The 14,387-nt window shown below is 44.4% G+C and overlaps 1 protein-coding gene across 4 annotated transcripts in view; it reads right to left on the bottom strand.

Moving 5' to 3' along the window:
• podn (podocan) overlaps positions 1-9,052 on the bottom strand; it is a 46,161-nt gene extending 37,109 nt beyond the window's left edge. For 2 of the 4 annotated variants that reach the window (XM_042005627.1, XM_042005629.1), the window contains exons 1-2: positions 8,863-9,052; positions 8,295-8,355 (exon numbers count right to left, since the gene is read on the bottom strand). The gene's annotated coding sequence lies outside the window, so the exon portion shown is untranslated. Of the gene's footprint in view, positions 1-8,294; positions 8,356-8,857 lie in introns of all 4 variants that reach the window. The other 2 variants (XM_042005628.1, XM_042005630.1) reach the window with 2 other exon arrangements.
• Positions 9,053-14,387: the final 5,335 nt, after the last annotated feature.

Raw genomic sequence — 14,387 nt, 5'->3', positions numbered from 1 at the left:
CTCTGGAAGTCCTGCGGTTTTGATTCTCTTAGACCTGACTGCAGCCTTTGACACGGTGGACCACCAAATCCTCCTGACCCGCTTAGAGCAGTGTGTCGGTATTAGAGGAACTGCCCTGCGCTGGTTCCAGTCTTACTTGTCGGACCGGTCATTTTGTGTTCAGCTTGAGGAGTTTGCCTCAGCTGCTGCCCCTCTCAGTTATGGGGTCCCACAGGGATCCATTTTGGGTCCACTGCTTTTTTCCCTGTATATGCTGCCCTTGGGGTCTATTTTTCAGAAGCACAATATTGCGTACCATTGCTTTGCTGATGATGTTCAGATCTACATCCCCTTAAAACCACAGGGGGATTCTCTGACCAACCTTCTCAGCTGCTTGTATGAGCTAAAAGCCTGGATGGATTTAAATTTCCTCCACTTAAATAAGGACAAAACTGATATTGTTGTTTTTGGAAATTCAGAACTTCTAAATGGTGCAGTTAGCGCTCTCGGTCCGCTTACTTCATTTTGTCGAACCCATGCCAAAAATCTGGGTGTGATTATTGATAACTCCTTCAACTTCCACCGGCAGGTTAACTCTGTAGTCAAAAGTGTGTTTTTCCATCTGAGAATGCTCAGCAAGTTAAAGCCCTACCTGCCTAAGTATGACTTAGAAAAAGTTATTCACCTGCTCATTATGTCCCGTATTGATTACTGCAACTCCCTATATTACGGCATTGACCAATCATCTCTACATCGACTGCAGCTTGCCCAAAATGCTGCTGCTCGGTTGCTTACAGGGACACGACGACATGATCACATCACCCCTGTGCTCGCCTCTTTGCATTGGCTTCCTGTTATGTTTAGGACCCAGTATAAGATTTTATTAATTGTTTTTAAAGCTTTAAATGCTTTGGCTCCCTCGTACTTGTCGGAGTTGCTACACCAGCATGCTCCAGCAAGGACGTTGAGGTCCTTCTCACAGCTCCTACTGAAGGTCCCAAATGCCAGACTTAAATCCAGGGGCGACAGAGCCTTCTCTGTTGCCGCTCCTAAGCTGTGGAACAAACTTCCCCTTCACATTAGAGCGGCTCAGTCTGTCGCTGGTTTTAAGTCTTTACTCAAAACCTACTTCTTTGCACTGGCATTTGAACAAAACTGAGCTTGACATTCGCGTGTTTTATTATTTAATTTTATTCTAGTTTTTAATTCTAGTTTTGTTGTTTTTATTATTTTATAGATTTTATCTTTTTATCAATTTTTATTTCTGTTTTTATTTTTATTGGTTTTTATTGTTTTATTGTGTAGTGTTTATTTTAACTGTGGAGTGTTTTTGTTCTGTTGTTCAGCACTTTGGGGCAACTGCTGTTGCAGAAAATGTGCTATATAAATAAACTTGAACTTGAACTTGAACTTGAGTTTCCACCACAACAGACACTGATGACTTTACGGCCACAGCTCCAGTTGGCCACCTCAACAATAGAGGCATGGGACACAGCCCACTCGGACTCAATGTCCCCCGCCTCACCCGGGACATGGTTAAAGCTCTACTGCGGAGATGGGAGTCGAAACTCTTTCTGACAGGGGACTCCGCCAGACGTTTCCAGCAGACCCTCACAACACGCTTGGGTCTGCCAGGCCTGACCGGCATCCTCCCCCACCATGTGAGCCAACTCACCACCAGGTGGTGATCAGCTGACAGCTCCGCCCCTCTCTTCACCCGAGTGTCCAAGACATGCTGCCGCAAGTCCGGTGATATGACTACAAAGTCGAACATCAAACTGTGGCCTAGAATGTCTTGGTCCCAAGTGCTAATGTGGACACTTATGCTTGGACATAGTGTTATTGACAATTGAGCACACAAGATGATGAGCACAGAAGTCCAATAACAAAACACCACACAGATTCAGATCAAGGAGGCTGTTCCTCCTAATCACGCCCTTCCAGGTCTCACTGACATTGCCCATGTGAGCACTGCCCTTTCCTTTCCTGTGGAAAACATCCTGTATTGTTCCAGTTCCAAAGAAAAACCGTCCTGGTGAGCTGAACGATTACAGACCGGTGGCACTTACATCCCAGCTGATGAAGAAGATGGAGCGGCTCATCCTCAATCTCCTCAAGCCCCAAGTGCAACAGGCCCAGGACCCCCTACAGTTTGCCTATCGCGCAGGTGTGGGTGTGGAGGATGCTATTCTCTACCTCCTTCACCATGTCCAAGTTCATCTGGATAAGGGGAGGGGCACAGTGAGGATCCTCTTCTTGGATTTTTCAAGTGCCTTCAACACAATCCAGCCCCTGACGCTTCTGGACAAACTGAGGGAGATGCAGGTGGACCCCTGCTTGGTGTCCTGGATTGGTAGCTACCTCACAGAGAGACAACAGTACGTCAGACTAAAGGACATCACATCTGACACAGTTATTAGCAGCACAGGAGCACCCCAGGGGACGGTGCTGGCCCCCCTCCTCTTCACACTCTACACCTCAGACTTCTGTTACAACTCAGAGCTGTGTCACATCCAGAAGTTTGCAGATGACACAGCCATCGTGGGGTGTATCAGGGATGATGGAGAGGACGAGTACAGGAATCTGGTCAGTGACTTTGTCACCTGGAGTCAGATGAACCATCTCCAGCTTAACACCTCAAAGACTAAGGAGCTTGTAGACAGGTGGAGATTGTAGACAACTACAGGTACCTTGGGTTTGGCTGGATAATAAGCTGGACTGGACATGCTGTACAGATCACCTGTACAAGAAGGGCCAAAGCCGTCTGTACTTCCTGCGAAGACTGAGATCTTTTAACATCTGCAGGAAACTCCTGTGGATGTTCTATCAGTCTGTGGTAGCTAGTACGCTTTTTTATGCTGTTGTCTGCTGGTAACATGACAAAAAGGTGTGCTAACAGGCTCTGTGGTTGGCATGAAGCTGGACTCCCTGGTGACAGTGGCAGAGAGGAGAACACTAAAAAAACTACTGGCTATTGTGAATGATGCCAGTCACCCTCTGCACACTGTCATCAGTGCACAGAGAAGCCTGACCAGTAACAGGCTGCTCCTCCCCAAGAGTAGGACCAACCGGCTCAGAGACTCCTTTGTCCCCCGAGCCATCAAATTGTACAACTCTGCATTAGGCAGGAGGGGGAGAAGGAGGGGGGAGAGGGAGGTGTGCAGTCCGCCTGATAGAACACATGCACAATAACCCATACAAACAGCTGCAATAACTTATACGTGCGATAGTGAACTGGGAATCTGTACCACCTCTACTGTGTGCAATGCTTGTTTATATTGTTTTATTTAACTTATCTTATTGTTATTATTGTTATATTTATTGCATTCTATTTGCCTCTATTTTGCTTTGTACTAGTTTATATTGTGTCTTGTGCTTGTCCTGCGTTACTGTTGGTGTTGTATTGTTACTGGTACCCAAATTTCCCTGAGGGCTCTCTGAAGGGATTAATAAAGTATTTCTATTCTATTCTATTCTATACCGGAGGAAGATGCCTTTGATGTTCGGAGTGCCTTCAAAAGCTGAAGCAGGAACGCTGGAGATGCGGTTACTCTGGAGGTAAATGTACTCCAGAGACTCGGGCAGGTCAGTGGGGATGTACGTCAGCTGGTTACCAGACAAGTCCAGCGTCTACAATCAACAAAGTGGAACATTTTTACTGATATCTCGAACTCTTAACTCAGAGCTGCCAACTTTTCAATAATCCTTGGAGTGAGATTTGGAGGGACTAACCAAAAGTTTGTCTCATACTCGACAGCTAGACATAAGACTCATTTTGACTCATTTTGTGCAAGTTTAATCGGAAAATACAGCACTTAGTAGTAACAACATATAAAAAAGGTATACAAATAGGTCTTCAAAGTACCAGCAGGAACATCAAAATAAAACAGTTGTTGAAAACAATTGTTACAACGTTAAAGTGGTGCTGAAAGGTTCACTATATATGATTGTTATGCAAAAAGCCAGTTGCTAGGATACACCAGTAAACACATGAGTCATGTTTGGTATTGTACCTCCCGTCTGATTGAGAACTTTTTCTACTCTGGATCTTATAAGATGCAGGCTGGACAAGTTTCTGATTCATCCATCCATTTTCTATAACACTTAGTCCAACTCAGGGTTGCGGGGAAGCTGGAGCCTATGCCAGCAACTAGCAGGCGAGAGGCAGGTACACCTGGACAGGTAACAGTCCATCGCAGGCCCACTTTCTGATTCACTCTTATTTTTAAAGCACTGCATGAAGTAGTTCAGTAATAATAATAATAAACAGCCCCTTTTTCCCTTTTCCAGGTTAGATATTTTATAAGGTAATAAATCTTATTCAAAAGCACCAACAATAGGTGATTTCCCAGACAGCTCCCAGTCACACAACTCCCAGTCACAAAGCTCCCAGTCACACAGCTCCCAGCCAGCCAGTCTGTTAGAAAAATTCTCAATGGACAACGGACGCTCAGATCGTTGAGAAGACACAGCTGTTTACTGCAATTGTAGGAGTTCACAGCACAGCCAGAAAACAAGTTGAACACAGGCCAGCCGACAGTGTTAGAACTGGCTCTTAACTTAGGACACTTCTTTATATACCCCATCACCCCCCTGGGAAACGGTTGTCTCATCCTCTGGTGCAGAACTCCAGAGTCTGTTTTCATGTTGACTGACCACAGCAGGTGAGTAATGAGGTCCTTTGATGTGTTTTTAGAACTGTATTCCCTCCCAGGGGTTGACCTAAAAATAACAGTGTCCTCTGAAAGGGGTTATGGTAAGAATCATTCTTTCACAGATAGTCACTATCTCATCAATACAGTCAATATAAGATTTTTCCATCAGCGTTCCCAGTCAGACAGTTCCCATGTTCCCAGTCAGACAGTTCCCATGTTTCCAGTCAGGCAGCTCCCAGTCAGCCAGCTCCCAGTCAGACAGTTGCCAGTCAGGCAGTTCCCAGACAGTTCCCACTCTGACAGTTCCCACTAAAGCCTGGTACATACATAACAATGTTTTTAATCTTGTTAGATTTTTTATCTGGCCGAGACCTCACAAGGGAAGATAAAAAAAATCCGTTTTGATCGTACTGTGTGTGGTGTGTTCCAAAAATGTAATTACAGAACAACACACACATGACAATGCTGTCCAGCAACTCATCTACAATCTAGTCCTCTGATCCGGACAAACTTTGAAACATAGAAGAAGAATCATAGCAACAAACGGCAAAAAACGTAGAAGAAGAACCACAGCAACAACTGGCAAAAAATGTAGAAGAAGAACCGTAGCAACAACCGGCAAAAAAACATAGAAGAAGAACCATATCAACAACCGGCAAAATACGTAGAAGAAGAAACATAGCAACAACCGGCAAAAAACATAGAAGAAGAACCATAGCAACAACTAGCAAAATATATAGAAGAAGAAACATAGCAACAACTAGCAAAATATATAGAAGAAGAAACATACCAACAACCGCCAATAAACGTAGAAGAAGAAACAGAGCAACAACCGGCAAAAAACGTAGATAGGTACAAGGACACTGGAGAAGGACTGAATCTATATATCTTCCTCTACTAAATCTTATATCATCCTCTACTAGACTAGACAAATTTCTTAGTTTTTTAACAGGCAAGATTGCTACTATTAAGGTCTGTATCACCTCCCTCTGGTTTAGAGCCTCACCGGTCTTTGTCCCCTCCCCCTGGTTTAGATCCTGCCATCTTGCCGGTCTCCGTCCCCTCCCTCTGGTTTAGATCCTCACCGGTCTTTATCCCCTCCCCCTGGTTTAGATCCTGCCATCTTGCCGGTCTCTGTCCCCTCCCTCTGGTTTAGATCCTCACCGGTCTCCGTCCCCTCCCTCTGGTTTAGATCCTCGCCGGTCTCCGTCCCCTCCCTCTGGTTTAGATCCTGTTGTCTCGCCGGTCTCTGTCCCCTCCCTCTGGTTTAGATCCTGCCGTCTTGCCGGTCTCCGTCCCCTCCCTCTGGTTTAGATCCTCACCGGTCTTTATCCCCTCCCCCTGGTTTAGATCCTGACATCTTGCCGGTCTCTGTCCCCTCCCTCTGGTTTAGATCCTCACCGGTCTCTGTCCCCTCCCTCTGGTTTAGAGCCTCACCGGTCTTTATCCCCTCCCCCTGGTTTAGATCCTGCCATCTTGCCGGTCTCCGTCCCCTCCCTCTGGTTTAGATCCTCGCCGGTCTCCGTCCCCTCCCTCTGGTTTAGATCCTGTTGTCTCGCCGGTCTCTGTCCCCTCCCTCTGGTTTAGATCCTGCCGTCTTGCCGGTCTTCGTCCCCTCCCTCTGGTTTAGATCCTCGCCGGTCTCCGTCCCCTCCCTCTGGTTTAGATCCTGCTGTCTCGCTGGTCTCCGTCCCCTCTCTCTGGTTTAGATCCTCACCGGTCTCCGTCCCCTCCCTCTGGTTTAGATCCTGCTGTCTCGCTGGTCTCCGTCCCCTCTCTCTGGTTTAGATCCTCACCGGTCTCCGTCCCCTCCGTCTGGTTTAGATCCTGCTGTCTCGCTGGTCTCCGTCCCCTCTCTCTGGTTTAGATCCTCACCGGTCTCCGTCCCTTCCCTCTGGTTTAGATCCTGCTGTCTCGCTGGTCTCCGTCCCCTCCGTCTGGTTTAGATCCTGCTGTCTTTTTAGAGTGCTCAGTGGTTTTTGAGCAGTTTGAGCAGGTGTTACTTTCTGAACTCTTGAATGTGGTTTTTCACTTAAAACCTTCTTTTTGCCCCCTTGACAGCTGTCACCGCTCTAATTAAAACTGCTCCATCGGCCCTGTCATTTTGTCTTTGGTTAATTCCTGCCTGTCTTCAGGCTGTTCCTGCTGCTTTTCAGCATGCTCTTGTGCAGCCTCTCTTAATGAAACCTAACTTGGATCCCTCAGTTCTAACTCACTACAGGCCGATTTCTAAATGACCTTTTTTATCAAAAGTCTTAGAAAAATGTGCACGTACAGTTACAAGCTCACCGAACTTTTAGTAAGGTTTTAGAAAAATTTCAGTCTGGTTTTAAGTCTCTCCACAGCACTGAAACTGCACTTTTAAGAGTTCTTAATGACTTTTTTTTAGTTATTGACTCTGGAGGTCCTGCTGCGGGTTCTCTTAGACCTGACTGCAGCCTTTGACATGGCGGACCACCAAATCCTCCTGACCCATGCTAAAAACTGGGTGTGATTACTGACAACTCCTTTAACTTTCACCGGCAGGTTCATTCTGTAGTAAAAAGTGTTTTTTACCATCTGAGGCTGCTTGGCAAGTTGAAGCCCTACCTGCCCAAGCATGACCTAGAAAAAGTCCTCCACCTGCTCATCATGTCCTGCTTAGATTACTGCAACCCTCTATATTACGACATTGACCAGTCGTCTCTGCACCGACTGCAGCTGCCGAGAACGCTGCTGCTCAGTTGCTTCCATGGACGAGACGACGTGATCACATCACCCCTGTGCTCGCCTCCTTGCATTGGCTTCCTGTTCGCTTTAGGATCCAGTACAAGATTTTATAACTTCTGTATAAAGCCTTAAATAGTTTGGCTCCCTCGTACTTGTCAGAGTTGCTACACCAGCATGCTCCAGCCAGGACTCTGAGGTCCTCTTCACAGCTCCAGGGTGACAGACTTAACATCAGAGCTGTTCGGTCTGTCTCTGGTTTAAGTCTCAACTCAAAACCCACTTCTTTGCTCTGGCATTTCAACAAAACTGAGCTTGACATTCACATGTTTTACTTTTTATTCCAGCTTTTATTCTAGTTTTGTTAAATTTATTCTTTTATTGATTTTATCTTTTTATCAGTTTAATTTTTTATTGATTTCATTGTTTTTTATTGTTTTATTGTGTAGTGTTTTATTTTCTACTGAGTGTTTGTTGTTCTATTGTTTAGCACTTTGGGCAACTGCTGTTGCAGACAATGTGCTGGATAAATAAACTTGAACTTAACCTTGAAATTTCAGTGAAAGGGACAAGGCTGAGTTTAATTTTTGTCAGAGCTTTGTTGTAAAAGTCTGTGACTTAAATAATGTTTACAGTGTTTACTGACTTACTTTAGCATGTTAGCATTGCACATCAATGCATTTTAAAAGTTCTGGCATGATGAGACAACAATGCCTAATTTAGGTTAATAACTTGATCATGATGGATCTTATAAACAGATAAAGAAATAAAATAACTATTGTCATCATGTTTGGATCAATGAGGTCAGAGCTGTGCTACAGAAGAAAATTATCACTCACCTTCCTGTTCAAATGGAAAATGTCTCAAATGAAAATGACTTGTGGAAAAAGCAAAGTTAAAAGTAAGTTACACAACCCAGCACTCTGGATGATTTGTATATGTTGTCTTACGTACCAGGATACCAACAGCCAGCTGGCTTTGTGTCGGGAACTTCAGTCCTCACCAACAGCAAAAACTAATGTGAAAAGAGAAAATATGCTTCTTCTATGATGGCTAGATGTGTTGCACACAAGAGCATTTCACACAAGAACATGAACTATGACCAGTCAGAGCTTCAGCAATATGTTGAATGAATATACAAACATGAGTTCTGGAAGTGTCATCACACTTTCTTTTCTGCTCGTGTCAGAAAAGCATGCATCACCACATACACTAACACAAAAGAGCCCTTATAAAAAGATTCCTGTCTGCACAAGGACAGAAGGAAACACTGTCTTTTACATGCACTCAAGTCCAGACAAACACAGACAGCAGAAGATATTACTGCTCAGCTTCAAGTGTATGAAAACATCAGGTCATGCAGGCGTCAGAAGATCTCTACAACAACAGCACTGGATCATCACACATGGATGGACAATGCCAACCCTCAGCCTAACCTCCATAAAACACAAGAGACAGCCATCAAACATGCAGCACTAAAGACTTCCAGGAAGCAACATGGTGGTCTGCTGCTGTACTTTACCCCCTCAGAACAACATCAGCTGAGAAGCAGTGAAGTCTGAGGTCCAGTCCAAAAACAAGCTGTCCCATTGCAGGCGAAGCGTCCTCAGCAAATACCCTGCAGATGTGAGCAAGAAAGGGGAAGAAAGGCAGGAAAGAGCAAAAAGAAAGGGAGTGATTGGGGAGTCTGACCTGTACGAGAGCCAAAAACACTCATTTTTCTCACATTCTCCCACAGTATTGTTTTTTTAAACTTCTCCTTGTTTTTTTTAGTTTATTTTTACTCTGGATTTCACAGAAACATCCCAAACCTTGAATTTTCCAACACAGATTTAAAGGATACTGTGGAATTTGCACGGAAACATTTGGAAATGATTAAAATGCTGCAGATCATTTTAAACAAACAGGATGATCAAATGCACGCCTGCTTTTTAAACCAAGTTACACAGGTAAAAACCAATTATTCCAGCTGAGGGGAGTTTCTCTTGAGAAGCAGACGTGAATCTTAGCTGTCCAGGAAGAGGCGACAGGATGTGATCTAATATCTCATTTCAGAGCCAACATCCCATCAGGGACAAGTGTGTGGACATCTGCTGATGCATCAGCACATTTCACCAAAGCACAGCTTTAATAAGTCTTTTTATTATCCATCAGAAAAATATCTGCTTCATTTATTCATCTTTTCATGTAAAAACTGTTCCACAGCTTCGACTTATAAGTGTTTTTTAATCAATGAATCATTATTACTTTACACAAATTGAAGTAATAATGGTTGTTTATTTGTTGTTTGTTAGCTTTAGTCTTAACTAATGACCAGCAGTTTGTTTGAACTCTGCCATCTTCACGCTGTCTTTCTGTCTGCATGAAGACTCATCGTTTACATGAACAAACTGGAAGCTATCAAATAAAATGTCACTGAAAACATCCTGATGTGGTTCCTTTAATCTTAGAACATGTTCAAGTCTGTAATAAAATCTGAGATCCAGCAGGAGCAGAAAGGGTTTGACTCTAACGCTGACACAAAGCAGCCCCGTGCACTTTTTTCTGGCTTTTTTTATCTTAGGACACATCTGCTCTTAAGTAGACTTACACAACCATGAACTATGTAAAACTAAGCTTTTATTTCCAGTTCAATAAACCACAAGCTTCCATCAGAACCGCTGACATCGTCCACCAGGATACATGTAGCTGTTCTGGGTCTACAGAGGATTTAGGGTGGAAAGAGCTCCATGTTGGTTCAGGAACAACACAAAGAAAATCTGCACGTGGTTTTGGTCCCTGATGCTGAGAGGAACTCAGGCCAGTATTATCAGGTCTCTGTCACCACTAGCCTGAATCACTGAAACACAAACTTCTGAACTTCAGTTCAGAGAAGGATTCATGACACCAGGAGCTTCTTCCATCTTTTCATTTATTTTTCTCTATAAATGTTTGTTGAGCTTCCAGCAGGAGGAAAACTGGGGTGATTCTGTTCAGACTTCCATGTAAGGAGTAAATATCTCTGTCAGTCTGCAGCAGTGGTCTGTGCAGAAGTTTCTGGATTATCTTGGTTCTTTCTCTGGAAACTTTAACAACAGAAAGCAAAGTAAACAAAGTGGTTGGTTTTCAAATGGTACCATCAAAGAAACCTGGAACAGTCCTTGTTCCAGCCTCTCTCCTCTTCGGTCTCCCTCAGAAATATCTTCATAAGCTTCAGATGGTCCAGAATTCAGACACTTGCATCAGCACCAAAACTCCTCCTTTCACCACATCACCCCAACCCTGCAGCCGCTGCTCTGGCTCCCGGTTAAATCCGGATCCTCCTGCACACACGGAAAGCCATCCACGGCCTTGTCCTTCCCTTATCTGTCACATCTCCTGCACATCGCCTCCCTCAGGTCCTCCTCCATCCTCCTCCTTGCCCTTCAGCCATCTCATGGAGAGGAGAGCATTCAGCAGCTGGAATTCTCTCCACCGCACATCCGTAAGATCGACTCTCTCCCTCAGTTTAAATCCAGACTCAAAACACTCCTGTTCAAGCATCATCTCTGTAATTACACTGTCCCATGTTAGTGTCTGCACTCTTATTTACTTTTGCTGTTGTTATTCTTTTATTGTTTAATGTCCTTGAGTGACCTGATATCATTATTATCATTATTAAAGGTAGTGTGGTGAGGAACAAAAAGATGTGCACACCTACTGCAGGTAATGAGCTTATTTACCAACCAGGATGTCCCTCTGTCATTTTAGTTCATGGTGGTTCGTGGTGCTACTCACCTTCACATCCTTGTTTCCATGTTAACTTCCAGAAGGGCTTATACACCACCAGCACCTGCTCCCAGAGAAAACTTGCCCTTATTTTGAAAAAGTTACAACCTATCAGGAGTTAGGTTGCAAAGCTGATCTAGAATAATATAATAATACATTTTTATTTCTAAACACCTTTCATGACACTTAAGATCATCTTACAGGAACAATATAATAATAATACTATTAAATAATATTAAAACAGGACATGTTAAACTAAGAACATATGACACAACTGACCACAGGAGCCAATTTTAGAAGATGATAAGTGGAAATGATTGAGTCAAGTTCACTGTCAGCAGATTTTATTTCAGCAACTTAAACAGTCTGCAGTACGTAAGCAGTCACAGACAGGCTGTATCAGTCCTATAGGGACATGTTAAATAAGGGTTCAATTTCAGATGAAAAGGGTTTCAGAGTCTCACCAGAAAGAAAACAGACCTGGGTTCATAGCCCCAATTTCCCTCCCAAAATGGTAGAAAAGTCACTCTGGACCATGCTATTCTTATTAGTCATCATCAGATTTGGCCGGCTGTTTTCCCTGTAGAGTTGCTTTGGTTGCTGCTTCGTGTTTTTAACAACTTTCCAGCATTCCTGTGGAACAGACAGCTTTCTCATAACAAGAGCCTTTCCAAAGGATTTTCCTGTCCATCTGTGGAGCATTGCACACTGCAGCATGGATCATGTGTGGGATTCATGGATAATCGTGACATCTTTCATCAACAGCAGATACTTTCTGATCTACTCAGGGTGATGCATTACACAGATAAAGTTGTAACTGTGGAATCAGTTACTCCTAAAAAGCAAAGAGCAACAACATCCTGACTTTGGTAACTGTGGCTTTATTTCTGAGAATTTTCTTAAGTGTAAAACTCCACCCTGAACACACACATGTCCAAAATATGAGCAAAGGATGAGGAACACATGCTCAACTTGACCTGGTCTGCCAGTGGAATGATGATGGATTATAGTTAAGATATGTCCATATATGTTTCATCACTTCTACCAAACCCCTGCGTCGACGCTGCCGTCATGATTCATCTATGAATGAATGAACTGCTTGTCTGTGCGCGCTGCACATCTGGTGGTGGGCGTGGCCATGGAGCAGCAGGATTGTTGAATGACAGATTGACCTCACAATAGGCAGAAATGGGGGACGGCCTCTCCTGGCCTGTCTTGCCCTGGGGGGCCTCCTGGGGAGCAGGGGTGCCTAATGCCATTAGAGGCTCATCATACAGAGGAAAGTTTGCTTCCCTCTGGACGTACATCCCTGGACCCCTCTTACTTCCCGCTCTCTCTGTCTCACACACACACACACACACGTAGGGAGTTGGGAGGCGTGGAGCCAGGCGGGGTGGAACGGAGGAGACCATTCAGTGGTCTCCTTGGATGCGCCCCGTGGCAACTCGCCTCTCAGTTTCAATGGCACCAAGACACCAAAACACAAGAAACACAACACACAAACAACACCTGGGGGGCATGGCATGCGGTGCATGTCGGGCGGGGCCACTTAGGTGGCCCGGCTCCCGGCTCATTGCGGTTACTGCCCCGGCGGCTGTTGATCTTGGCCCACTGGGACCTGTGCCCCGGGACCGTGGGGGGCTCTTGCTGGGTCTCTCCTCTGCCGCCCTTCTGGTGGGGCTGGAGTCGTCTTTGTGGTGGGGTGGCTTGGGTTGGTGCTCGGGGTCTGCTGCTAGGGGCCAGGGCCTCTGGCCTCCGTGGAGGCGTGGTCGCATTTGCATGATCTCACTCACCACTCTTCATCACTGATCACTCCTTGTTTCTCATGCTCTGCATGCTGACACAGTCACTGAGTTGTCTAGTGGGTTTTTAATACTAAGCGATAATTATTAAATTTTTTTTTTTTTTTTGTATTTTTCCTGTGAGTTAGTATCTGGTCGCGGTTATGTCTTTTTGATTTGGTTATTATTTAAAAACTCTTAATGACTAGTTTTTTTCTGTGTGTGTGTTTCTGTTTTTGTAAAAGTTGTAGGAAATTTTCTGGTGTGTTCATGTACAGGTGTAACAGTTTGTTGTCTGGTGATGGTGTGGATTGAAGGGTCGTTTCCTTCTGTCTGTGATCTTTTTGTCTCCTTTCTTCTTTCCCTTTTGCTCTTTTTGCTATTTTCCATCTTTTTCTGTCCCCTCCGGTCAGGTCCAGCAAGATTACATAGATTCCGTGATTCAAAGTAAATAAATAAATAAATTAATCAGATTATCAAGAGGAGCCTTACCCATAGGCCTCCCCTTGGCAGAGCAAATTTGTTCAGCACGATACAGCAACCAGATTATCATTTTGCTGCTATGATGCTGGACAGGACAAGTTAAAAAAAAAAAAAAAGAAAAAAAAAGAAATGTTTTAATTTCGGACAATCAGCCCTTGAACATTTTCTTCTTGTCAACGAAATCTCACAAATGTCTCATTTTTTTCGTCATGTTTTCGTCATCAGGGAGCCATTTTTACCTCCTCACGTCTTGTTATCGTCATGAAAAAAAGGTTTGTCAACGAAATAAATTTGTCATCGTTGACGAAAACAACACTGCTGCCCGCATGATCTGCTGCCGTCATTCTAAGAGCATAGTTGATGTCATTCAGCTCTCCCCCAGGCTGACTGATGTGTCTCCCAATGGCCACCAGGGAAGTGCAGAAAGTCCATGGTCTGGATGTCTGTCACCAAGGCAATGTTCTCCTGCCTGAATAGTGTCAGCACGCCAAAGACAGTTGGTAAGGTCTGGTCCCTGAAGAAGCTGGCTATTCAATTAAGTGTCTTTATAGCTCGCTCCACAATCAAAAACCACTTGAAGGGTCCTCTTTCTTGGGTGGTAGACACCGTGAAGAGGCAGATACCACACACGTCCTTCCTTTGGTCGCAGTTCTTCATGAAGCACCATTTCGGCATAGCCCCTGTCAATGAGATCAGAGACAAATGCTGTATATTCCTTTAAACTTTATTTTGAGACTCAATGCTCTGCTCCACGATACACCAATTGTTGGGCATGATTATGTTATCCTTATTGAAGGGCAAATCCATGCAGTAATGTCCCTTCAGCATACAGGCAGATCTCTCTATAATCTCCTCAAACTTCTTGTCCTCCACTGACATCCCATGCTCCACTTCCACTGCCTTCTCATTAAACTCCTGATTGTATTGGGATACCAACAGCTCCTCCAGTTTGACAATGGAAACTGGCGCGTAACCAGTTAAACAGTTTGGCAGCTTCTCTCACCACCATTTGCACTTCTTAAAGGTCTGTTTATGA

Source organism: Melanotaenia boesemani, chromosome 14 (genome assembly GCF_017639745.1).
Source record: "Melanotaenia boesemani isolate fMelBoe1 chromosome 14, fMelBoe1.pri, whole genome shotgun sequence".
Classification (NCBI taxonomy): domain Eukaryota; kingdom Metazoa; phylum Chordata; class Actinopteri; order Atheriniformes; family Melanotaeniidae; genus Melanotaenia; species Melanotaenia boesemani.
The sequence above is the reverse complement of the archived record's forward strand: the minus strand, read 5'-3'. Positions and strand labels throughout refer to the sequence as shown.